The sequence below is a fragment of the Haemaphysalis longicornis genome, unplaced genomic scaffold, assembly GCF_048455015.1.
Source record: "Haemaphysalis longicornis isolate Haplotype H1 unplaced genomic scaffold, Haemaphysalis longicornis Haplotype H1 scaffold_1, whole genome shotgun sequence".
NCBI lineage: Eukaryota > Metazoa > Arthropoda > Arachnida > Ixodida > Ixodidae > Haemaphysalis > Haemaphysalis longicornis.
The window spans coordinates 292,508,874-292,534,723 of NW_027526203.1; the positions used below are offsets into that span (position 1 = coordinate 292,508,874).

Genomic DNA, 25,850 nt, shown 5'->3' on the forward strand with positions numbered 1-25,850 from the left:
TGGTTGGAAAGCGAAGCTGTAAACGGCACCCACAGCGATTACCCATGCGACGTCACTGGAATTCACACACCTGGTCTACAAAGAGTGAAACCAGAGACAAGTGAAGTGCACTTAACCACACCCTTTATTACTTCAAAAAGATATTCTCTGCTCAGGTTAAATCAATGCATGATCCACGAATGGCGGTTGGTTGTTTTACTGGTGAAGCACATGAGCGGAAAGTCTTTTTTGTTATAAAATTAAAGGAAGCTCAAACACGGCGTTAGACGATCTCACTTCTCCGTCTCTGCCGTCGCCATTGGAGACGACGAGATCGGCGGCAGAGACGGAGGAGACGTGAGATGCCATGCGTTGGTGTGAGCTTCCTTTATTTTTACTAACTCCTAGAGTATGTCCTAGCCGCGCTATCACGTTGAATGCCACGCTATCACGTGGCATTCAGCGAGAACGCAGGGGGTAAACCCGCAGATGTGCTCGGTGAGAGCACCGTCTGTCTCCCGCAACTCCGCGTGGATTCGTAGCTCAATCGGTAAGACAACAGGCTCTCGCTGCGTTTCTCTATTCGTTCCTAGGTTCGACTCCTGGTGGTGCCAGTAAGTTTTTATTGGAGTTTTCTGTTGACACCAACAATCGCCACAGAACGCTTGGGGGGTAGAGGTAAAAAGCTTCGCTTTAAAAAAGGAATGGCCATGCACTAGCTATTTTTCCGCAACAGAATCTATAATGTCACATGCCCAGCTGTGCGATTGGCTGCGGCCGGCAAAAGCAAATGCAAATTAGGCCGGGTGTATAAGCTTGCCGAACAAGCTCTTTGCGCTTAAATTGAGGGCACACGCTTTTTACAGCCGTAGGAATTGTGGGATGAATAATTAAAGTTACGAACGAATACATAAACACCGAAGCAGTTAGTCGGCTGACACTGCCTAACACAGCCGTCGGACGCGTTGGACTTGCCTGACAAAACACTGACCAACTGTCATAAGCGGCACGGTCACTTACATGACCATGTTTGTCGAGTCATAGCTTACGTTTTAGAAAACGATTAGTATGAACCCTAATAAAAATACGCCAGGTACAGAAGTCCGACCAGAAGCAAAGTGCGAAAACTGGCACTTCAGCGGTATTGCAGTGCCATCTATGAAAGGAGGCTATAAACAAGGTAACCAAACGGCCGTCTGTGAGATGGTAGCAGCCCTGGCCAGCAGGCTATCTTTAGTTTTAAGGCCCTGCTCTGGATACGTCATGGTCGACATCACGAAAACGCACGATTTAGAGTGAGAATTGAAATTTTGGCTTGAAATGTTTAATTTATCAGTGAATAAAGCATCGGTTGCACCCGGACAAGCGCTGAGGGCAATATAAAACACTACATCTTTCGAATAAAAGAAACTTGCATTTTGTCTGCACGGCCCCTTTAAACGGCGTAGCTTGCGAGATGTATCACTCAAAAATCCATACTCCGCTCCCTCTGTATAGCGAATGCGTCAGCTCAGCGCTGCTTTGATTCCGATTTCGCGGCCAGCGTGTACTGGGCTCGCACCTCAATAATCACACAGAACTTATCAGAGAATCCGTGAAAGGCGCTGGAATTGATTCATCGTGGTGTACTCAGCGCTAAACAAACGGGGACAGGGAAGGATACACGCGGACGAAAGGCTGTACCTTGGTATCTTCCTCTGCCCCCTTTTTCTAGCGAAAGGTTTCACGATTATGAGAGAATGTGACCTGTTTCTGGCTCGAACAGGCTCCACACGTGCCAATCCTTCATTTGTGTCGCGTCCAGGTCAGTCTGTTTCCGTGGTACAAAGAAGGCGAAGGTACACTTTGTCGCGTTCTGTTGGGATAAAATCGCTGCTGAAAAGATGCCTTGTATCTTGTCGATTTTAGTAGGTTGCTACTTCTGTGCAGTTATCTTTTTGCGCATGCGGGCGGTATGTTGCATTAACGCTTTTGCCTTCTTTCGGGTGCCTTTTTTGTGTCTTTTTATATTGGGCCTACCGTGATGCCACTACACAACACTTTCTCAGTGAGGCATACTGCCGCATACTTGCCCCCTTCACTTGTTCATGTCGCGTTTTTTTTTCTTGTTTTTTTTTACCGTCCCCTCCTGCCAAGCAAGGACCTTGTACTAGAGGTCGGCAGTACCATGTAAATAAATAAATAAATAAATAAATAAATAAATAAATAAATAAATAAATAAATAAATAAATAAATAAATACTGCTTTACTGCAGCATCGTATTCCCGCTTCTTTGTTCGGTTTGGTTCATTTGTCCTTTGGCCCTAATTACATTGACAGGCTTCTTTAATGCTACATCGCGCCTGCGTCTTTTTCTTCTCTTTGGCTTCTTCGCCTTTTGGCGCTACCTATTTCAACAGACGGACTGGAGGCAGAATCAGATTTCTGCGCGGCTGGGGCGCACCTGTCCCACTCACGTGCCGTCACGTTCTTCACCTGTCACGCACCAGGCAAACACGTGTTCCGCCGCTGGAAACGCGCGGAGGTAGCGTGGGAGTCAATAAAAAAATTGTAGGTAGCGTGGTGGTAGCGCCCTAGGCTCCGACTCTGCAGACCCGGGTTCAATTCCCTTACGAACTCAGTCGTGCTTTTTTTATTTCCTCTTTACAGCGGCGGACATTTTTTTTTTGTATCGGAAAAGAACGTTTCTTCGCCCAGCGGGGAGGACTTGAGCCTTGCGCCTTAAAACAACAATAACAACAACAAAAAGCAATCCATAAGCCGTCAGTATCGATGACTCTGCCTACGGAGCCTACAGGGTATGGATGCGTTGCAGAACATCAAAGATGCGCTTTATGCATAAAACACCGTCAGCAGTACCCAGCTGATCCCCACATTTACACCGTCAGCTGTACCAGGTGGGTTGTCCAAGTTTCATATCGACGTGACCAAAAACTCCCAAGAGAGAGAAAGTTTGATGAAAGTGTCAGTCCCATTAACAAAAGGTTCGCCACTGCAGATGAGGGTGCACACGGCGAATGAAAAGGCGGTACAAAAAAGGAAGGATGTAGACCAGAAATAAAGCGCAGTATACCAAATAAAAATATCGCTATACTAAACATCATGTTGTAACCGGCAATCAAGATATATAGATGCGAGAAGTACACGCACTTGAAAGATGGAAAAGGCCAAAATACTGCCACCATTTTAAATTGAATTTTGTTGCACCGCACAAGTGCTTTCGAAGCTGTTGACGGTTGAACGTTGTTTTAAACCTCAACGCCGGTGGCAGCCGTAAAACCAAATGTGCATGCGTTTGATCTTTGGATCCTTGGTATTTCACAAAAGACAGACTGCCAAACATGAGCCAGACTGCCAAACAGTGGCCTGCGAACAAGAACCACGGTCCTGTTTGCCGCAAACACAGCCACAATTTTTCATGCGGAGCCTCTTACCAGCCCCGGTCCCTGCCCACGGGAGCACGACAACCGAACGACGAGCGAACGCTGAATTATGCACAACAATGTTTTAGTGTAGTTAAGCCTAGAAATTTAGCGTGATCGTGGTTTTCGGAGAAAGTATTGCAGTATATGAAATTCGTAGCGTGTAAAGACGTTCCCATTGCCCGGGCCAAGGCGGGGACAAAATGCAGTCATTTTCACTAAAAGCCCTTCGAAGAGCCTCAGAGAAGCCAGAAAATATTCAATAACATCCTTGTATCTTCTAACATCCATTTATTTGCGGATAATTGTGTTTCTTTTGCGAAATTAATACGGACAGGGACACTAACCTACTTCAGTCCGATCTTGACAACGTAACTAACTGGTGTAATAAATGGCTCATGGAACTAAACGTTTCTAAATGTAAAGTTTGCGCATATGAAGGAGTATCAACAGCCCCCCTGTATACTATTTGAAAAACGTTTCGTTAGAGCCGGTCAATTCTTATAAATACCGAGGTGTCCACATTTCAGCTAACCTAAATTTGACGTTCCACATTGAACATTTCATTAGCAAAGCTAACCGCATGTTGGGTTATCTGCGCCGTAACTTCTAGAACTCCCCAACCTCATTGAAACTTTTGCTTTGTAAAATATTGATCAGGGGCGGCATTGCCGTGTTTGTCCGTTTTGAAAACGTCCGTTTTGCGTACGTTTTATTGAGACGTTCTTTTAGTTGTAGGCGGGCTTTGGGTTGACATTTGCGCAACTGTTCTTGTAAACACATTTTAAATGACTAAACCTATTTTAAACTATCTTTATGTGTGTATTGTTCCGCCAGCGAACCAACAACAAGGCGACGAAAAATCGTCTGCTCCAAATCGTCTGCTCCGAGAAGCCGCAGCTCATAGCCGCCGTGCTTGCATGGCGTCGAATCCGGGTGTTCGCTTTTAGCCAGTGAGTGTTTGCTTAGAACGGAGAGTTTGAAACTGACACAAAACGGACAAAGCACAAGAATACCGCCCCAGGTCAAAATTTGAGTATGCTACGCCAGTGTGGGACCTGTGTAGCGATAATCTAATCTAACTGCTGCTCTTGAAATTGTACAAAATAACTCTGTTCGTTTCATTCACTCCAGTTATAACCGTACTGCAAGCACCTCGCCCATGAAATCCATTATCAGGCTTCCACCTTTAGCTTCCCGTCGAACCACTTTTCGTCCTACATTGTTTCACAAACTATACCATCATCTTACCCTGCACAAGCAACTCATTAATCAACCGCACAATACATTTCTCGCCGAGTCGATCACGCTCACAAAGTTGGTATCGAACATAGCAACACATAACATTTTTCCGAATCATTTGTCAGGAGAACATCACGTGATTGGAACCGCCTTCCCCCAAATGTCGCGGCCATATATGATAATCGTCTATTTCACAATGCATTAGCCAATATTGTATAACCAGGATAATTTATGTTTTGTTACCATAGTTGGTGTATCCTTATGTTCTTTTTTTGCTTTGTTTGTGTAACCCACTCCCCTCTGTAATGCCCCTGGACCTGAGGGTAAGATAAATAAATAAATAAAATAAATATACTTCGGCTAATAGTTCTAAATGCAATGTCGTAAAATGATTAGATACTGCCTATATGGAATATGGCACACTCGTCATCGAGTCATTTCAATACACAAAAATAACGGCATATCGAATAAACCCCGATAACATCGAATTGAAGAATCAATCCCGAGGCTACATCGCCGAAATGGTGACTCAGCCGATCTATGCTGTCAATTCGCATCATGCTGCGTCATCGGCTCGATTTATTTTTGTATTTCGCGTTTTTCATAAATACACAGCTTCGTAAAATCAAACTCTCGGTTCGGCTTCCCCGAGTTGCTGCGAGTGCACACAGAGTAGCACGCTAAATTCCGATGCCGACTAAAAGAACGCCGTGCTGCATGCAGAGTGCAGCGGCTCTCGTGGTTCCCCGGGCAGCGTGCAGGGCTGGTAAGAGGGCCGCATGAAAAATTGAGGGTGTTTTTGTTACAAACAGGGCCGTGGTTCTCGTTCGCAGGCCGCTACTGCACGAATCTATCGTATCAATGTTTGACAGACTGTCGCCTGTGAAATACCAAGAAGCCTAAGAGCAAACACGCGCATCTTGGGTTTTACGGCTGCCGGCTGCGTCAACGTTTGCCGTTCTATCGGCGTCCTATACGCGTTTGCACAGATGTCCTTAGGGTGCAACCACTGCTGCTTCCAGGAAGCACGTCGTTGGGCGGCGAGGCTAAGGCAAACAGTAACGAAGCTTGCGCAGGATCTACCAAACATTCGCCACGACGATCGTCTCAAAAGCTACATGCGCGATGCGCTGGGCCTATGTCACCTTCGCGTTCGGGCGCAAAACACACACAAGCCCACACACTGTGCGTACACACTACCATATTTTTGCTCATTTACAGGCCGCATCCCGCGTCCTGACGTCCGAGATCGGACCCTACTTTTTTTTAAGTATCTCGCCGAGACTGTTTGCTCAGTCGCATAGCGGCCCGCCTACTCTTTTCTTTTGCCCCCTCCATCTTATAGACGCCTACCGCGTTTTTTGTTCTATACCCGGGCTTCAGCTCACAGCAGACGATCTGCTAATGCACTGCGAAAACAGTCAGCTTAACAACAGTAGCAAGACGTTGCACGAAAGGACAGAGTGGCCAGATGGACCCGTCTCAAATATGGTAAGCTCACCTAGTAGCCGCCCCAAGCGGACGTTGCTGTTCATAAACGCTCTGGAGCGCACGCTCCGCCCACAGCGAATCCCCTCACCCCCTCTGCCGTTCACGGGACTAGCTAGTTGGGGAAAACAGTTCGGGAACACGACAATCCCCGATTCAGCCACAAGCCGTGCTGATCCATTTTTAACAGGAACAGGAGGTACGCTGCGAAGGTGTACACCTTACCAGATTTGGAATGGGTTGCCGGCAGTACGGTGGGAGTCTGTTAAGTTCATTCTTACGACACGGTGAGAGATTTATTTGTTTAAAAGAAATTTCTGAAGCTCAAAAGGCGTACATAGTGCTGTTTAAAGGGGCGTTTTTTCAGCGACAGTTTTAAGCGCAAACACCACATGCAGCTAAAAACGGGGGTAAATATACATTTTATCATCCCTTCCCAAAGAAAGTTGGGAGAAGCGCGAAAGCTAAAAGTGCGTCAAACCTCCGCTCGAAGGGCGTCCATTCGATCGTTAAACCTTCGAAGATCCAAATCACAAACGAAAAATAACCCATACTACTATTTTTTGCGCCCTAAAATAGACGCATCTACCAAGGATGTAAATGTATACCGATACGTGGTTTATGCGATAAAGGTATACTATTGTACTTACTTACTTCTTCATGACCGATGCGTGTATTGTCTTATCTAGAAACGTTTCTTTCTCACCATTTTCAAGTAACCATTTTGACACAGTAAAAGCCCGGTTTCACGCACGCGCCGTATGTCCAGAGATCTTATCAGAGCTTTTGGATTGACCCACCCGTCTATGACGAAATGCATTAGTTTTTGACAGGACGCCGTCGTCCCACTAAGAAAGCTTCCGCTTTACAATCGGTTGGAGATAACGGCGTCGTAATGAGAAGTGCCAGCGTCAAGGCGCATGCTGTATGGAACCCGCACCAATTTTACGGTCGGCGCATGCTTTTACAGTCGATCACTACAGTCAATCGCATTTACAGTGAGCACTGCAGCCGGCTTATACTGCCGCTAACCATTCCCGGTTAATGGCTTGTTTATGCCTTGTGGCCACAGCACCTCGCCGCGCTTGGATATCTTATCCCGTGCTGAAAACAGAGCGCCCGCTCGCTATTTCTGGCATCAGTTCGCGCCGGGAAAAAAGAAACAGCAGATCACCATTGCGACCACCGTTTGCCGTAATGCGCGGGTACATTAAATTCATCGGGGCACTTACGTCTGCTTACGTGCCTTTAATGCGAAATCATTATGAATTAGTTTGCGATAATTATGAAAGACTTGTCTACTGCGACACCATGTTTGCGTACGCGAGTTGGAAGACGACGCAGGAACTGGCGGTATACAGCTGACGTCGAAGCATTTTCCAACTACACGAAGAAGGAGGCCGCTAGGGGCCGCACGATGCGAACTCTCTTCTCGTCGGCTCCCCTTTCGGTCCCATTTCTTGCTGTTTAATTTATTTTGACGTTGCCAATCTGTGCACCACGATAGCCGGCGAGCCACAAGGACACCGAGGACACCAACACCACAGCCGTGGACCTCACCAACGGTCAGCTACAGCGATTCAGAGATCTGCCACGCTACCAGCTTCGCTAGGCCTACCAGGCCTAGGAAAGTCGCCGTCGCCGCCGGCGTAACATCTGCAAGCAGCCGCGCGGGCCAATACCCGGGATGGAAAGCATCGTGGAAGGGCAGGACATCGACCCCAAGGAGCTACAGCCGCCCGGGTGGGCTACGATTCGCCACCGGCAACACGCCTTGCGCGATCAAGCACGTGCGTCGACTGGAGGCACGAACACCTCGAGCTCTGCACGTGCGCCAAAGCAAAACAAGAAGCGTTCCCCGTGATGAAGAAAGGAGTCCGAAGCCGCCGTGAAGAAAACAATAACTCTATTTACATGAGACCGCTATGAATGTACACCGTTTCCGATGATCTTCTTCTTCCTTCTCTTTCTTCACACGAACGCTGCATGATCAGACGTCCTCTTCTTCATTGGGGTAATTGCCCTACGTCCACCGCAAAATATAACACCCCGCGTCGCCTGCCGCCGGCTTCGCCTCTCCCACCGTCCGATGTAAAAATCGTCCTGCGCCCTCGAGGAGGACTTGCGCTCTCATCTATAGCGCAAGCCACGTTAGCCGACGCCATCCTGGCCCAAGCGGGAGTGGCGCCGAACCGTGAGGACAAAATCCGGATTCACCATGTGGCTAATTACCTGCTTATTAGCACACCTTCCGAAGACCATGCCACCAGATACGCCGGGATTAAATGTCTCATGCTTCGCGTTCAGCGATATGAAATAGACGCTCACATGTCCGCTCCAGAAAATACCAGCATGGGAATCATCTTCAATATTCCAGAGGACGACACCCCGAAACAAGTGCGTGACAGAATTTTTAATTACAACTCGGTCTTACCAATCCTTGAGGCCAAACGTTTGAACAGTTCCAACGTGGCACAAATCTTGTTCGACGGCCACCGGGTACCCTTCTGGGTGAGATACAGGGCAGCGATGTACCGCTGCAAGCCCTTTCGCCGCAAGACGGAGGCATGTGCGGTGTGCTGACAATCCGGGCACCGGCAAGATGTGTGCCCGAACATCAGTACCCCAAGCGATGCTCCAGCTGCGGCACAACGAATCCCTCTGATGGCCACCCGTGCACCCCCCGGTGTATAGTGTCCGAGGGCCCTCAACCCACGGGCTCCGCGGACTGCCCAAGACGCTTTCAACCACGCAAGCGATCCCCCTCGTATGCCCAGCTGGTCTCGGAGCAAGGAAAATTGCTCAAGGCTCCGTACGACCAGCCCGCCGATTTCCCTGGACTACATCACGGAACCCGCACCGACCATCTCGAGCGCCAGGCCCGGAGTGCCAAGGACCGAGAGGAGCTTCCCGAGGGCAAGTCATCATCATCGGCATTTGTTTGCCCAGATCAGGATGATGGGCTCCTGTTAAAACGCTCCTGTGGTATTACCGGACACCGAGTACCTAGTTCACTGGCAATATTACGAATAGTTTGCTAACGACGTCCGCCATCGATTGGGTCCACCCACGATTGGGTCCACCTACCCATCGATTGGGCCGGACCAGGAATTCAGACGCAACGACCACCGGCTGCCCGAGCGCGCCGGTGACGCGGCTAAGCCTTGCTCAGCTGGGATTAGCACCGTCGTGAGTGACGGGCTCCGGCCCGATTTCCAGATTTCCGAAGCATGACAACACCACCGCAGGGTTCTTCCACGACCATGAAGTTTGACCAGCTAAGCGGCCGCACTCTCCACAAACCCGGCCCATGGCAACAAATCCTACGGGAGAGGCAAAATCGTAAGCAGCAAGCAGTTTCGCCCGCACCTGTCCGCAAGCCCACCCCCCGTGGTGATGTAAAGCCACGTCTTCCCGCCAACGATTTCAAGATCGTATATCGTCCTTAGGCCGGACTCCGCGTTGCTTCTTGGAGTGAGCGGCAGTTCGCACAAGCCACCTGCCAAGCAAGCAAACTTCCCGAACGGACATTCTTCTCCAGCGTAATTATCCAAACCCAAGTTACGCAGAACCTGATCATCGCGAGCAGACCCGATGAAACGCTATAGCTGTAACACTCTGCGAAGTGAGGACCATCCAACTGGGGGCAACGACCCAAGAGCTCACCCCCTTCCTCAAACCACTACCGGACACGACAAGAGGAGTCATCACCGGCCTAGACGTGGGGACTACGAATGAACAACTGCAGCACATACTGGCCACCAACGGGCCGCGCAGTTTACACGCCAGACTACTCGGCACGTCGACCGCCGCCGTAATTACCTTTGAAGGCACCCGTGTGCCATACTACATAAAAGCATACGGCATCCTCACACGCTGTCGACCATACCGTCAAACTATCCAGTGCTGTGCTCTGTGCGGGGAAATGGGCCATCGGCAGGACATCTGCCCAAACCCCGAGGTCATCAGCTGCCCTACGTGGCACTTACGTAATCCCCCCATCGGACATCCACGCACCCCGACTTACCAACTTTGTGGACTCAACCACCTTACGGCCAGCCGTAAATGCCGTAAGAAAATAAAACCACCGCCACCACCCCCTCGGAGGAACGCCCGTACCAGCCAAGGACCGGCCCCTGCCAACAGCTGTCCTTCCCTGGACGAGACCCCCCCACCTTCACCACTCAAGAAACCCACCAACAAGGTAAGCTGGTCAGCCGTGGCACTTGCTCCACCCACTGCTCACCCCTCACCTATCATAACCACCCCAACTCCGCCAACCCTCCCTGACCAACGCATCCACCAACTAGAACACGAAAATGCCAGCCTAAAACAGCAACTTGAATCATGTATTGAGCAATTGCGTGTTCAAGTCGACAAATTGATCCACAACTCCTCTCACGCTTCTGCAACACCCATGGACACACTGCCCGACGACGAGACCACTCCCTGCGCGCTCACCCCAGCCCCCCCCCCCCCCCACCCCCGGACCTTTCCCGCATTGAGCGACTTATTTACGATATGGGCGAACACATCAATGGCCGTCTTAACAGCCTTTACAAACTTCAAGCTCTCGAGGACAGCACGCGCATTACTAAAGGACGCAAAAAGCCCAAGATCCGTCAGTTGCCCCCGGAATCAGAAAACACATGCTCGACCATCCCATCCGATAAAGAGAAGTACGAAGGCACGCTAGATACCCAAAGCCAACAACACACCACCTCCGTGTCAAGTTAGAGCTCGACTATGGTCCCACCGAAATCTCCCGCTCTCACCATCTGGCAATGGAACTGTAGTTCCTACCACAACGAACGCCCCTCCTTGTTAGCATACGCACAACAACATTCCCCATATATTATAACCCTGCAAGAAGTGGACGCGGCGCCAATCACCATTCAGGGTTACAAATCTCACCAGACTGAACCCACCTCCAGCACCGCCATCCTCATTCGTACTGCGCACGCGGTACAGACCCATTCCTTACCGACGGACCTTGACTGCACATTTGTGGAACTTTTACCTCAGAAGAAAACGCAACCCAGCTTATACATCCTAAATATCTACAGCACCCCGCGACAACCCCTTCATGGCATCCAAACCCTACTACAAACAGTAAGGCAACGGACCCGTGGCCACCGACTTATTATTCTTGGTGATTTTAATGCCCACCACACGGCGTGGGGCTACCACTACGACACTCCTCAGGGCCAACGTCTTTTCCATGCCCTCCAACAACAGCATTTTCACCTGTGCAATATACCATGTCTCCCCACCCGTATTGGCACAAGCGTTACCAGGTCACTACTCCGGACCTCACGCTCACCCACAACGTCCCGCATGCAGTATGGTCCCGCCACGACAAAACCCTGGGCAGCGATCATCACATCCTTCAACTCACGATATCGCACTACCGCCCCAAAGCACCCCCAATCGGCACGGCCCGCATCGCCAATTGGAAAGAGTTCCGTAAACAAACACCGGCTCAGAAAATTGATTGCATCGACACATGAACAACAAAATTACTGGACCTCTGTCGGCAACACACTACCACTGTCAACCTAACGCAAGAAACCCCTGCGGCAGACTCTCACCTCCTCCAGATATGGGAAGCTCACCTCACCAAACGGTTGAAGCGCAACCGCACTAACAGTAAGCTTAGGCTCCGCATCGCAAAGCTGACGGAAGAGGCAGACAATTACGCTCGCCAACTCAGTCGGCAGAACTGGGCAGAATTTTGTGTGAGACTTCATGAGACTGTGTGAGACCTTGGGCACCCGCCGTACCTGGCACCTGCTCCGCTCCCTTATGGGCAAGACGGAAACAAAGGCTACCACACACCATCACATCAAGCGCCTGATCCACTCCTACCCCGGTACGGATGACCAGCTGTTGAGTAGTCTCCAGCAGTCCCCCCAGGAAGACCCGATGCAACCCCCAGCCCACTACCCGCCTTACAAGGGACCCCTAATCCCTCTCTCGACGCCCCATTCACGCTGCAGGAGCTCGAAGCTGCACTCCTGAAGATCACACGCAACACCACCCCAGGCAACGACAAAATTCCCAACAAGCTTCTCCGGAACCTTGATCACGCGGAAATGGACCATCTCTTAGATTACTATAACCACAATTGGGCTGCTGGCACCCTCCCCCAGCAGTGGCGGCATACGGATATTACGATGATCCCTAAACCAAACAAACCATTACCACCGCAAACCTTCCTCCCATCTCCCTCACGTCCTGTGTTGGCAAGCTTTTAGAACACATAGTGCTTAACCACCTCACTCCTTACATCGAGGACAACGGTTACCTCCACACTACCATGTTTGGATTCCGTCCGCACCTTTCTACTCAGGACATCCTCTCGCAAATCAAAGAGGACATCATCGATCACCTCACCACCTCGAGCAAGAAGTCTATCCTTGCCCTTGACATTAAAGGTGCATTCGACAACGTCACACACAAGGTCGTCCTCAAGGGACTAGCAACCACAAACTGCGGTCTGCGAATGCACGCCTATTTCACTGCATTTCTCCAAAACCGTACGGCCACCGCCCGCATCGGGCATCTCCGATCCACAAATTTCGTTCTCCGCTCCAGGGGGACACCGCAAGGATCAGTGGTGTCTCCGCTACTATTCAACCTAGCGATGCGAGAGTTGCGCAATCCCCACGGTCAATCATGCTGTGTGTGCTGATGACCTCACACTGTGGATTGCACAGGGCTCCACCGGCCAGCAGCAGGATTCACTCCAAACTGCCATTGATGTCATTAAGGAGTACCTGCAGGAGAGGGGCTTCAAATGCGCCCCAGAAAAATCTCCGCTCATCACACTGTGCGCTCGAACGTACAAGAAACGCACCGACCCAATCCCAGATCCTGACCTCTTCATCGACAAACACCCAGTACCCAATTTCGCCACACTAAGAATACTCTTTTTTGTGCGAAAGATTTCCATACGGCATAAGAAAATATTCTCATATGTACAACACAGCACCCGTAGCGCGCAAAAATTCAAGAAGAGACCGGTGCTGGGGCCCCCATATCCAGCGCTTTAGATCTGGGGGTCTGCCAGGATGGAGCCCTGTGCCTCGGAGGTGTTGCGTTCGGGCGTCACTAAGGCCTTGGCAAGTCCAGAGCAAATGTTCAACGTCAGATTCTGACGCAGGAAGCACACAAAATGGGCAAGTGTACTCGGACTAAACACCTCAAAGAACGGTAGCGGCTCCAGCACCACCTCCAACTCCAGCGGACGCTTACCCAACTCGCTCAACTCGTCCGCCGTGTTGCCCACCGTCGGTTCGGCCTTCAAGAACACGATGTGGTTCATATCATTCAGGCATTACTGACCAGCCGCCTATGTACGGAACCCCATGCATACCTGGCCATCAAACCTGCGGAGCGGGACAAGCTCAACGTAATCATTCACCAAGCTTATAAGACCGCGCTCGCCCTTCCGCCCACTACATCCACCCGCAAGTTGCTCCAATTAGGAAACCACAACACCTTGGAAGAACTTCTTGAAGCGCACAAGCTGTCACAGCAACGACGCCTTCTCCTTACATATACGGGGCGCTGCACTCTTCAACGCTTGGGTTATGCCACTCCCCCACCCGACGACTGCCCGGTTGGCATACCGCCTGATATCCGGAATCGAATCACGGTGGCTCCTATCCCCAGAAATATGCATCCGGAATACAACGTCGCACGCCGAGCCACTCGTGCGGCCGCGTTGCACCGGCTACATTCCACCAGCTCCATCACTCGGTACACAGACACTGCCCGCTACTCCACCCAGCGAGCTTACGCCGTTGCCGTTGTCGACCACCGCTTTCAACAGCTTTCGGCAGCCACTATCCGCACCACCACTGCCACAACGGCCGAAGAAGCAGCCATTGCGCTGATAGCCACTACAGCCAAAGACTACGTCACCGTACTTAGTGACTCGCAAGAAGCATGCCGCCGATATCTTCGGGGCCGCATTACTCCCACAGCTCTCGGCATCCTTCAGGCTGATTCCAAACTACCCGGCATCCTACTCATCTGGGCACCCGGCCACGCTGACCTCCCCGGAAACGATGCGGCCCACGCCGCTGCCTGCGAGTATGCATGCCAGGCCGTCTCCGACTGGCAGCCTCCTTGCCCTTATACCCCTCTCACCCCCCTGATCTCCTCACCCACTACCGCCTCAGCCGCCGCAGATATCCTCCCCATCACCCTTGCCTTAGTCGTCACGAAGTCACTACCCTCCGAAGGCTACAAACTAACTCTTAACCCCACGGTACCCTCCTTCACAAAATGTACCCTACCCAATACTACACGACCTGTGCCTACTGCCCATCCCCTGACACGCTATACCACCTGGTATGGAGTGCCAGCAATCCCCGTCTATATCTCCAATCCAAGTTCTAGTACAGCAAAACATATCAGCACAACACACGCACTTTGATAGCTGCTGCATCCCCCATGACTTTGTACCGGTCTACCCGAAGCGTAGTACAGAACAGGTCATTCATTTACTAAACATTTACAGTAGCCCCAAGCAACACACACAATTTTCGGTCAATGATCCTGGCCGCTAAACAAGCCGCTTCAGGCTCACCCCTCATCATTACTGGAGACTTAAACGCTCCGCACACTGCATGGGATTATCCTAGGACAGCAAAAAGGGCAGGCTGCTCTGAGATCAGATTCAATCTCAGAAGCTCACGCTCGAAACACCACCGCATCTACCAACTAGGGATGGAACGAGTGTACAACGGGACACCACCCCGGACCTCACCCTTACCTACAGAGTGGGCCATACAGAATGGAATAGGCTAGACTACACCCTCGGCAGTGATCATCCCATAATACAGCTACACACGACACTCAAACATCCCACACCAGCACAGCGCATGCAGACTGTCACCACAGACTGGCAAGCTTTCTGGGAGGCACGACAAGCTGAGGACCTGCCTTCCTCCCCAATGCTTGGCCTAGCCCAATGGACGGAGCACCTCGTGGGGGATGTACGGAATCACCAACAAGAATTAGATCCCGAAATAACGACGCCACACGTCGACTCTAAATTGCGGTATATGTGGGAACCTCTCAAAGGCCTTAAAAAGGCGATGGCGCAGTCAAAAGCATAACAGGTGCCTAAGAAAGCGAATAGCCACCCTAGCCAAGGAAATCGAATGTTATGCAAGCCAACTAATAATATCAGGATGGGAAGAGCTGTGCGATCGGTTGCAGGGCGCTATGAGCATGAAGAGGACTTGGTCCCTTCTAAGACACCTACTCGATCCATCACGTTCTAAAAAGGAGCAGGCGAACCAAATTACCCCACTTACCAGAAAGCTTGAGACCGATCTGGTCCAGGCAATTCGAGACCTCATCAATAGATTATGTACTAGATGTGGAACAGCAACAGCACCCGGACTACTCCGGGCCGCCTAACGCCTCCTTGGACGACGATATCACAGAGGCAGAGGTCAGGGGAGCGCTGCAGGACGGGCGAACGTCTTCCGCCCCAGGGCAAGACCGAGTCACGAATAAGATGCTCAGAAACCTCGACGATGGCTCGATATCTTATCTCACCAAGTTATTTACCAAGCATTGGACAGGGGGCACTCTTGCTCGAGAGTTCCGTCAGGCGAATGTTGCCCTAATTCCTAAGCCGGGCAAACAGCTTTCGACAGAAAATCTCAGGCCGATATCGCTAACGTCATGTATAGGAAAAATAATGGAACGAATAATTATGGCACGAATAAACAGGCTAAAAGAAGAAAAAGAAGTGTTGTCGCCCAACATGTTTGGCCTCAGGGCAGGGCTTGCGACAAACGATGTTCACCTGAGGCTATACTGGGATTTGCTGAAGGACCCTCCCTCACGTGACTCAGTGGCCATTCTAGCCTTGGACCTTACAAAAGCATTCGATAAGGTATCTCACTCAGCCATCGTGGCAGGCGTAGAGCGCATAGGGCCAGGCGTACGGACGTACAACTATGTTCGCGCCTTCCTATCACACAGAACAGCCACGCTGACACTGGATGACTTACAATCTCCTGAAATACAGCTACCGTCATGCGGCACACCGCAGGGGTCGTCATATCCCCCCTACTGTTTAATCAAGCAGTGTCAGACATAGCCTGTGCTCTGGATCGAGTGCCGGGTCTTTAGTACACCATGCATGCAGACAATATAACCCTATGGGTCACTCGAGGAAGTGATGCATACATAGAAGAAACCCTTTAAGCTGGCGCTACAGCCGTCGCGCAAAGAGCCAGAGTAGTGGGCCTACAATGCTATCCCACCGAATCAGAGATGCTTGTCTTGCCAGCAAAAAGATCTGGACCTTCCCGAGAGGCTTCCATCCATGTTTTAGTAGACGGGAAGCCTGTACCGCGGGTCACGAGCCTCAAAATTTTAGGTATTATGCTACAGAGTAATCAGCGCAATACGGAGGTAATCAAAAATTTATCGGCGCATGTTACCCAAATAATTGGCCTGCTCCGTAGGATCGTTTCCCGAGGGCACGGCCTGAAAGACCAAGACCGCTTGAAACTCGTACAAGCGTTTGTTATCAGCCGACTCACATATGCTCTTCCCTACCTTCCCCTCAACGACAGCGAAATGAGGAAAGTAGATGGTCTCATACGCAAAGCATACCGAGCCGCCTTGCAGTTACCACCGAATGCATCCACTGCCAGATTAGAGGCAGCAGGGACATACCATACGGAAGCAGAACTAATCTAAGGCCACCGCACTGGCCAAGTCAACCGCATAGGGCGCAGCTCCGCGGGCAGACTCCTCTTGCAGAGATTCGGGATCGGCTCAGCTCAAAGCCCTGAGTCTGTGTGCTCCATAAAATCATCAATCAGAAATTATATCATCGTTCGACCGATTCCCAAAAACATGCACCCAAAATTTCATATTGAAAGGCGGATTCATCGGGCCACGACACTAGATAAAAATTTTCCCCCTTCCCGAGCGACCTTCTATGTCGATGCCGCAGAATATCGGCCTAAAGATGCATTCGCCATTGCAGTAATTCACTCCACGTCATCTCCTTCTCTTGCAACCCTCACCATCCACACCCGTCACCCGCATGTCGTGGAAGAGGCGGCAATCGCACTGGGATTAACCCAAAGCACTGGGATTAACCCCTGAAATTGTATTTTCGGATTCGAAAACGGCCGCTCAAAACTTTGCCAAAGGGCTCATTTCCGCCCAGGCACACAATATTCTCTCTCTAAATTCGCCATCCGAGACGGTCGAACTCCAATGGTTCCCGGCTCACACGGGCATTAGAGAGATAGAGACGGCCCACACGGCAGCCCGTGCACTTGTCACCTGGGCGTACGATGTGGACTCTTCCCTCCTGACCTTCAGAGAGGTCACACAGCATTACCGCCTCTCCCGCAGCAAGCTTCCCTCCGCTCACTCATACCTCACTCTGGAGGAGGAACGCATCTGGCGTCAACTCCAAACAGAATCTCTACCCTGCGTCCTTCATCATGTCCACCCCTCCCTCTGCCCCCGCTGCGGTGAAAAAGCCACGGTCCAACACCAAATGTAGGCTTGTGCAGAGGACCCATTCCCCGCAATTAATTCTCCTGGCCAGTGGATGGAGGCGTTGGGCCGCTTGGACCCCCAGCTCCAGAAGGAGCTTGTGACTGAAGTCCTCGCGACACTCCGGGTCGTGCTCACCGCGCCCTAACCCTTTATGTAAAAAAGTTCTCCCCCCCCCCCCTCTCTCTCTCTCTCTCTCTCTCTCTCTCTCTCTCTCTCTCTCTCTCTCTCTCTGTCTCTCTCTCTCTACACAAAACACAGCGCGAGCCACTTCAACGAATCCCAGGTTGACCGACAGCTTCCCCTTGCGCGCTATCGAGCCACGAGGCGAGCGCGCTCGTATTATGTCTCATCCTTATTACAGCAGAGCTCTTTAGGCTGACACAAATCTGTCCGGCATAGATAGAAAACCCCGAAGCCACAAGAAAACAATGTGGTTAGAGAAAGCGGCAACCTAACCACTGGGCCACCCCTAAGGCCCGAGGGGTACAGGGTTAGCAAGGGCGGGGAACAATAACCAGTGCAGACAACAGTAAAATAAAAAAAAATTCTTCCCGTGGTCGGACTCTTCTGTGAGCAGTGTCTATCCGATTGAGCTATCATCGCATTCGGGGTGCACATCATTTCCTTTGAGTTCGTAGCGCGGGCGTTGGCTTTGGACTTGGCCGCGGGTGCTAGCGCGTGCTAACGCGGTCCACTTTGGTAAAGATGTGAAAGCGTGCGGACGAAACGATCCGGGCCTGCCAGTCATGGAGAGCTTCCAGCGGCAAGCTCGGAAATAAATGTGAGGTGATGACATATGGAGCGGAAACTTGACACCTTGATAAACAACTTGAGAGCAAACAAGTCGGCTCAGCGGGCCATGGAAAGAAGAATGATAGCAGTAAGTTTAAGAGAGAGGAAACGAGCTTCCTGGATTAGAGAACAAACTAAAGTAGAAGATATCATAGTTCAAATAAAGAAAAAGAAATGGACATGGACAGGCCACGCGTAGTTAGGCGAAATGACGATCGGTGGACTACCAGAGTGATAGAGTGGACACCGAGGGACGGTTCTGGAAAAAGAGGAAGGCCAGTTACTCGATGAAGGGACGAAATAAGGAAAATCGGAGGCAAAGAATGGACTCGAGTGGCGCGGGACAGGAGCGGTTGGAGGTCGATGGGAGAAGTCTTTGTCTTGCAGTGGACCTAGTGGGCTGCTGCTGCTGCTGCTGCTGATGCAACAGTCGGGTCTCCGACGAAAGGAGAGGAGACACCAGTCCTGCTGTTTCTCCAGCCTTGCAGCACTAGTGCAAGCTGTGCCTTTTTTTAGAGAGATGACGGCGCGGGGCTTGCGGAATTTTACAACTACAGAACGGCGAATAGCGCCAGATTTTTTGCCTCATGGGGCACATAAAGCTTTCGTCTTAATAGTGTTATGTCTTCGCCACACACCTGAGTTATTCTGGCATGATAGAAAACGTTCTGAATCTGATTGTGTGTTTCTGCACATGCACACTGAACGCCGCGACGTTCGAGTCATTGCGATTCTCGACAGCACACGTCATTCTGTTTGACTGCTGCTGCTGCTTTGATGTCTGGTTTTCTGCCAATGCGGACGACGTCACTGTGATTGTCCGCCAATTTTTCTTCGTCCTTCGGCTGGGGTGGTAAATAAATATATCCACATGAAACCATATCGTAAAATCTTAAAAATGTCTGGGACTTCCGGACGCTACATTACATAAACAACATCATTTGAAGTGTCAAATTGCAAAATAAAATAAACTTCCACGAAATATTAACTAAATTTCGATTTGAAATATGACGGAATGTTACTTATGATCAAATTATTATTTTATTTCACAAGGTTATTTAATATCGTACCAATTACGGCACTATATTGAATGAATTACAATGCTAGCTCTAGCGCCGAAACGTCGACAATCCATCACCAAGCTAAATCCGCATTGTTGAATCAATTACGATTCAACATCCACAAATGGTGAGTCCAGACCGCGCTGCAAATGCACTTTAGACGCGGGATACTCTCACAATTTATGTTTGTTTTTTGCGTCCTTCAGAAATGCACTCTTCGTTACATTGACTCAGCGGGTAAGTTTTGCCACGTTACGTGTGGACGCACTGGGAAGCCCGCTTGGGCATTTTGGGACACTTCGCAGAAAAAGCGCTTAAACAGCAGGGATGAAGGAAGGCAGCACGGAACTAACTAGGAAGTACTGGTTTATTAATGCGGGAGCGTTTAATTTATTTGTCCACTGAGTGAAAAAGCCGGTGTTGGCTCTGGCGTTTGTAACAAAGAAAGGGTTCCTAGGCCACATGTCTTGGGAGCGGAACGTGCTTGTCACCGAGCTCAGGTGATTAGATGATCGGCCGCTTCGGTAGGGATAATCTTAGGACGCGGGACCCCAACCACGAAGTTCATAGAAGGCGACAAAAGCTCCTCCACGTTTCTTGAACGATACAGGTTTACACGAACGGCTACAGTGTCTGACAAAATGACTAATGAGCACGCGTGCGTTTCCGCTCCTATATCCTCCCTTTATCCTCCTGCCCTCCCTTTTATCCCCCGAACCTCACTCCCCAGTGCAGGGTAGCAGACCGGGCTCAACACCAGCTTTCCCTCCCAGCCTCTCCGTTCGTTTCTCGCCACCTCAACAGGCTCAAAAACACAGACAACGGGCATAGCAAAGCTGACGCTGTTGCCACTCCTTGCTCTGTGGTCACACTACTGTGATGATGTCGATAAAGGCATGGGAGCGTAGCGAATATTGCAGTGATGCATGTACAAGGTTCGCTCATCATCTACGCATTCGTTCCGGAATAGTGCGAGCATGAAGGATTCGAAAGCTTCGAAGTTGTCCACGTCAAGGTGACACTGGGCTTTTTTCAACGCGCACGTCGCCTTGAAAAACGCCCACGCGCACGCGCGTGTCGCGTAGATGGGTAATTTCACATTTGGTCCATTCGACCATGGCTTAGAATGAAAAGCTCAGCCCCTTGGTGAACCTGTATTTCGGCAGCGCCCGCTGCAAACGCGAGTCAGATCCTTAAGACGAAGACGACGACGAAGAAGAAGAGATGTGTCCCATATGGGCTGCGTAGAAGAAATCTCCCAAATTGTGGGTTAATTTCCACTCGATCTTTTATCCAGTGTTACCCACCGTTCATGCAGCTGTGACGAACTTCTGGACAGCACGTTTACCCATCAACAGGCTCGAGATCTTGCCCACCGAGCTACTGAGTTTCCGGCAGCCCCCACACCTCTCCTAACCTATCAAGAAATTACCCAGTATTACAGGACTACAAGACAAACACACCCAAGCCCTCATACAGCACTTAGCAAAACTGAAGAAATTACGCTGAGAAAAATCCAAAAAGGCACTTTCGTACACCCCGTAAGAATGCATTTATTGTTCCCGACACAGTACGCAGCCGAATGCAAATTCTGCAGTCAATTAGGTACCCTCCGCCGTATCATTGTGGACTGCAAGGAAAACCCCCACCTACCACCCCTTCCAAATGTCCTTTTCCCTGGGCAGTGGGGGACACTGTTGACTAGCGGTCGCCTGGAGGACCCAACTGTCCTTGTAACCCGGGCTACGACGGCGCGGTCAACACATGGTTTCCTGAACTGTGGATCTACTCCTACCTTTACAGCTCAATAAATGTTTCATCTCTCTCTCTCTCTCTCTCTCTCTCTCTCTCTCTCTCTCTCTCTCTCTCTCTCTCTCTCTCTCTCTCTCTCTCTCTCTCTCTCTCTCTCTCTCTCAAGGCAACATAGCCATTGTCGACGGCAATTTAAAGGCGCCTCACCGGGCATCCAACGCCGGCGTAGGATAGTTGAACGCGAAAATCCGACGCCCAGCGTCAGCATGATAGAGCGATAATTCCAGAAACGGTCGACGGTGCAAAGAAAGAGAACGAAATTAAAGAAAAAAAAATCAGGTAACTTTTGTTGTGGGATTCAAACCCGGGGCCTAGCGAATGCGAGTGAAGCACGCATCGCTTAAACCACGGCCGTGTTTATTGTTTGCTGCTTGTTTTCTTTATTGCCCTAAACTACGGCTGATCCCTGGCTCTAGCTGAGTAAATACGGACCTATAGCATATAGGTTGTGGCCTTCGACTTGGAAATGGGTATCGTATACCTATACTGTGGTGTGCACGAGTAATTTGAGCATGGTAATTACCGCCGAATTATTGAAGCACGCTCCCGCTTAATAGCGTGCGCTAATACGTCAAACAACAAGAAAACAAGAGAGAAGGAGAAAACGACGCAGTGGGAAAAGGATCACGACGATGCTAATGAGAGGGCACAATCGCAACACTGGACGCGTTTCTGCGATGGAATCTGAAGCGTCTACCTCAGCCGCAGCTTTGAAACGTGGTTGTCCACGGAAGTACGCCTGGAAAGAAGATGCAACGCAACGCAAAAATGCCGCACGGAGAGATAAGGGGCCGGCGCTTGCTGAATCTGAAACCACCACCAGCCGACACAACCGCAACCGTTACAACTAGAAGACTACACGTCAGACATATCTCTCTGGTGACGAAGACAGTGTCTCAAAAGAGGATGAAATAATCACAACAGACCCACCATTACAGAAAGAGGACCGCACAGCTTGAAATTTCATTCTTTTTCTTACGTAGAGGCCCACCGAGGCGACATTTCTCAAAATATCTACATTGAGGGTATAAAAATTTCTGTGATGGTTTTAAAACAGCGGAGCAACCCACTGGCTCTCGGCGTTGGCGTTCCAGAGTCGCGCGTTGGAAACTGGGACGCTCGCCGCCGAGTCTGTACACAAAGCAGCCGCGTCGGCGGATTGCTTCGAAAGCGCGTCATCCCTATTTCATATTTGCCGCGCTTTCGAGGCGCTTTTTCAAAGAAAGTGCTACGAGTTGTGCCGCGCCTCCGCCAGATGGCGCCACGGGTCCCGCGACCGAGAAAGACGCAGTGAAACATCCCCCTCGCGAGGGGCACGATCAAATGCAGAGCATTTCCGGGGGCGCACGATGTTAAGTAGTTTGCGTTACGTTAATGTTGTTGCACTTGTGGCAACTGCTGACGAGAGAGCGCTCGTCAGCAGTAATTTGAATGAGTCAACGATATAAGGCGCGTTCGGAGCGTCCCATTCTGTGTCGGCTTTGTGGCGCAGTGGGTAGAGCACCATGTACATTGCGTTCCGCCCGCAGGGTCGAGGGATCGAAACTGGGCGCCGGATAGTATTTTTTTTTATATAGTAGGGAGGGGTGCGGTGCGGACTACGGACGTCAACGCGGGTGACATCGTGAGTTACTGAAATGCTCTGCATTTAAAAAGGTCTAAGTGTGTGGTCACAGGTTCCTACATATTTAGGAGGACCATAAACATAGAAATATCTCGTACACTAACGAGGGATAATATTATTTGGCTTACATTTTGGTATTTGTACCAACTCCCACCATGTCTATTAGGCGCCTAAATCCACATAATTTACTCGTTCGTCTGAGCTCTGCTAAAACGATTGTTTGTTAACGCGTTTCATGATTTTAGTTCTATTTGAATTAAAATTTAAGGTTTTAGCGTGGCGAACCTACATTTGGGATATGAGGCACGCCGTAGTGGAGGGCTCCGGATTTATTCTGACCACATAGGGTAAAAACATGCGGGGAAATCTGCACACGCGGGCGTTTTCGCTTTTTGCCAAAATTATTTTTCAGTAATTTCAAGATTAACAAGATTAAATGAATAGAACCTAGATTGAACGTCTTTTAACAACTCACACAGTTTCTCGAAGACACGTAAATCCGTCACGTTGGTTGTCGTGAATGCGAATTACTCGTACGTAAAAAAACAAAATTTTGCGCTTTTTCATAATTTATCACCCGTCCAGGTTAAATGAGAAACATTTAGCGCAAATCTGTTTCACAACTCCCTCAGTACATGTCTTAGAACGGTAAAATTAACTAATTAGTTGTTGTGCCTAAAAAACACTGATAAGAATGTTCACCAGGAAATTTGAGACTTTTTAGCAATTTCCCCATTGGCGACGTTAAATGAATTACACCTGGCGGAATATTTTTTTAAACTAATGCTTAGACTCTAAGGAGGATATTTAAGTGTAAAAACATCTTCGTCTATGCAGGTAAATCACAGAGCCATGAACACAAATATAAATTTAGAGGCAGAAACAGTCCATTTTTCCGCAATATGATCTGTCACAGAACAAATACTGAATGGCGAAACGGGATTGGTGCAGCTTTATAAGAGTCCTTTTTTTTAAATTTTCACTCAAAAACAGCTACGTATACCAACATGTATATCCAGAATAATTGTATCGGGCAACTTTTCCTGGGCCCTTGCTGTTAAAAGGCAAGCGTTGGCTAGTTTACGTTATAAAACACGTTGTCTGGCCACCATTGGTGGCGGTCTTGGTTTCAGTTACAATTTAGGTGAAATGCGGCCACTTTTTCGATGGAGGTGGAAAACAAAAATGCCCGTTTGTAGACATATGTGCGCTCGTCAACGATCCCCATGTGGTCCAAATTAACCCGTAACCTTCCGCTACGGCGCGCGCCCTGCCCAGGTGCAGCTTTGGTGGTTAACCCAGAGTTAAAAAGAATTAACCTGTTAAATATTTTGTTCTGTGGTCAGTGCGGTGAAGATATTTATGCACCTCAACGCTAGACCTATCGCCTTTACTTACTGCTGGCGCCAATATGCCGCGGCCAACAGCAGAGGTCAAGGTATTAGCGCATCGGCTATGTTGCACTGCAGCGGTCAACATTACGGATTACGACTCTGGTGCAGGTATTTTATTCTCCGGCAGCACACTGGAGCACGGCTTGCATTTTGCAAGCAAAGGGATGAAAGGGAAACGGGAAAAGAAAATGCCAGGTTTATTTATAACAAAAGCCCCAAAAGCTACGCAAGGTGTGCCCTTAAAATTCGAAGGGGTCATGCGTACGAAATACAAGTTTGTTTTATTCGAAACATTTAGTGTTTTATATTACTCTCAGCGCTTGTCCGGCAGCAAAAATTAAAATGAAACATTTTAAGCCGAAATTTCAGTTCTCCCGCTGAATCGTGTGTTTTCATGGCGTCGACAATGACGTATCCAGAGCAGGGATTTAAAACTAGAGATAGCCTGATGACCAAGGCTGCTACCACCTCACAGACGGTCGTTTGGTTATCTTGTTAATCGCCCACTTTCATAGATGGCGCTGCAATACAGCTGAAGTGCCAGTGTCGCACTTTGCTTCTGGCCGGAATTCTGTGCCTGCAGTATTTTTATTCGGGTTCATACTAATAGTTTCCTAAAACGTAAGCTACGACTCGACAATCATGGTCATGTAAGTGACCGTGCCGCTTATGCCAGTTGGTCAGTGTTTTGTCAGACAAGTGAACGCGTCCGACGGCTGTGTTAGGCGGTCTCAGCTGGCAAAGTGTCGCAATAACTGCTTCGGTGTTTACGTGTTCGTTCGTAACTTTAATTGTTCACCCCACTATTCTTACGGCTATAAAATCATTATGGCCTAAATTTAAGCGCAAATAGCTCGTTCGGCAAGCTTACAAGCCCTGCCTAATTTGCGCCTGTTTTGGCCGGCCTCAGCCAATCGCACAGCTGGGCGTATGACATCATAGGTTCTGTTGCGGGAAATGAGCTAGTGGGTCGCATGGTCATTCCTTTTTTCCCTAATTATATAGCTTATTTAAGCGATGTTTTCGTTAAAAGTGGCGTCAGTATGATTCAAACTAGGCAATCTGTCGAATGAATACAACTGTATTTTGTCTGCATGGCCCCTTTAAACATTATTGTTCCAGAGTACAATAAATAGCGCATCAATCAGTGGCATAACGACGTGAAAAGCAATGGTCATTAAAAATAAAATATATGCAAAAATCCGTACAAAACAGCAAGGAACTAGTCACAAACATCATATTCTTTTCGAACAAACAAGTTATAAAGCATGGATGTAGTACACGAGTTAATATCAAAACCAATAATACAAGCCCATTCAACAACTTCGGGAGGGTATACGCAAGCATCTGCAAGGTGTAGTTTGTACGTGGGCGAGGAACGTGCCCATGTTCAGACAGTATAGTCACATAGGGCGTTGATTAATTTGGAGATTAGCTATCAACGAAATGTTCTTAAAATTGTGCTTCCATTCGAGAGTGC

At 49.5% G+C, this 25,850-nt stretch overlaps 1 protein-coding gene across 9 annotated transcripts in view; it reads right to left on the reverse strand.

The window, feature by feature from the left end:
- The window catches only part of Cac (calcium voltage-gated channel subunit cacophony), a 906,370-nt gene that overhangs the window by 158,516 nt on the left and 722,004 nt on the right, over positions 1 to 25,850 (reverse strand). The window lies entirely within an intron of this gene.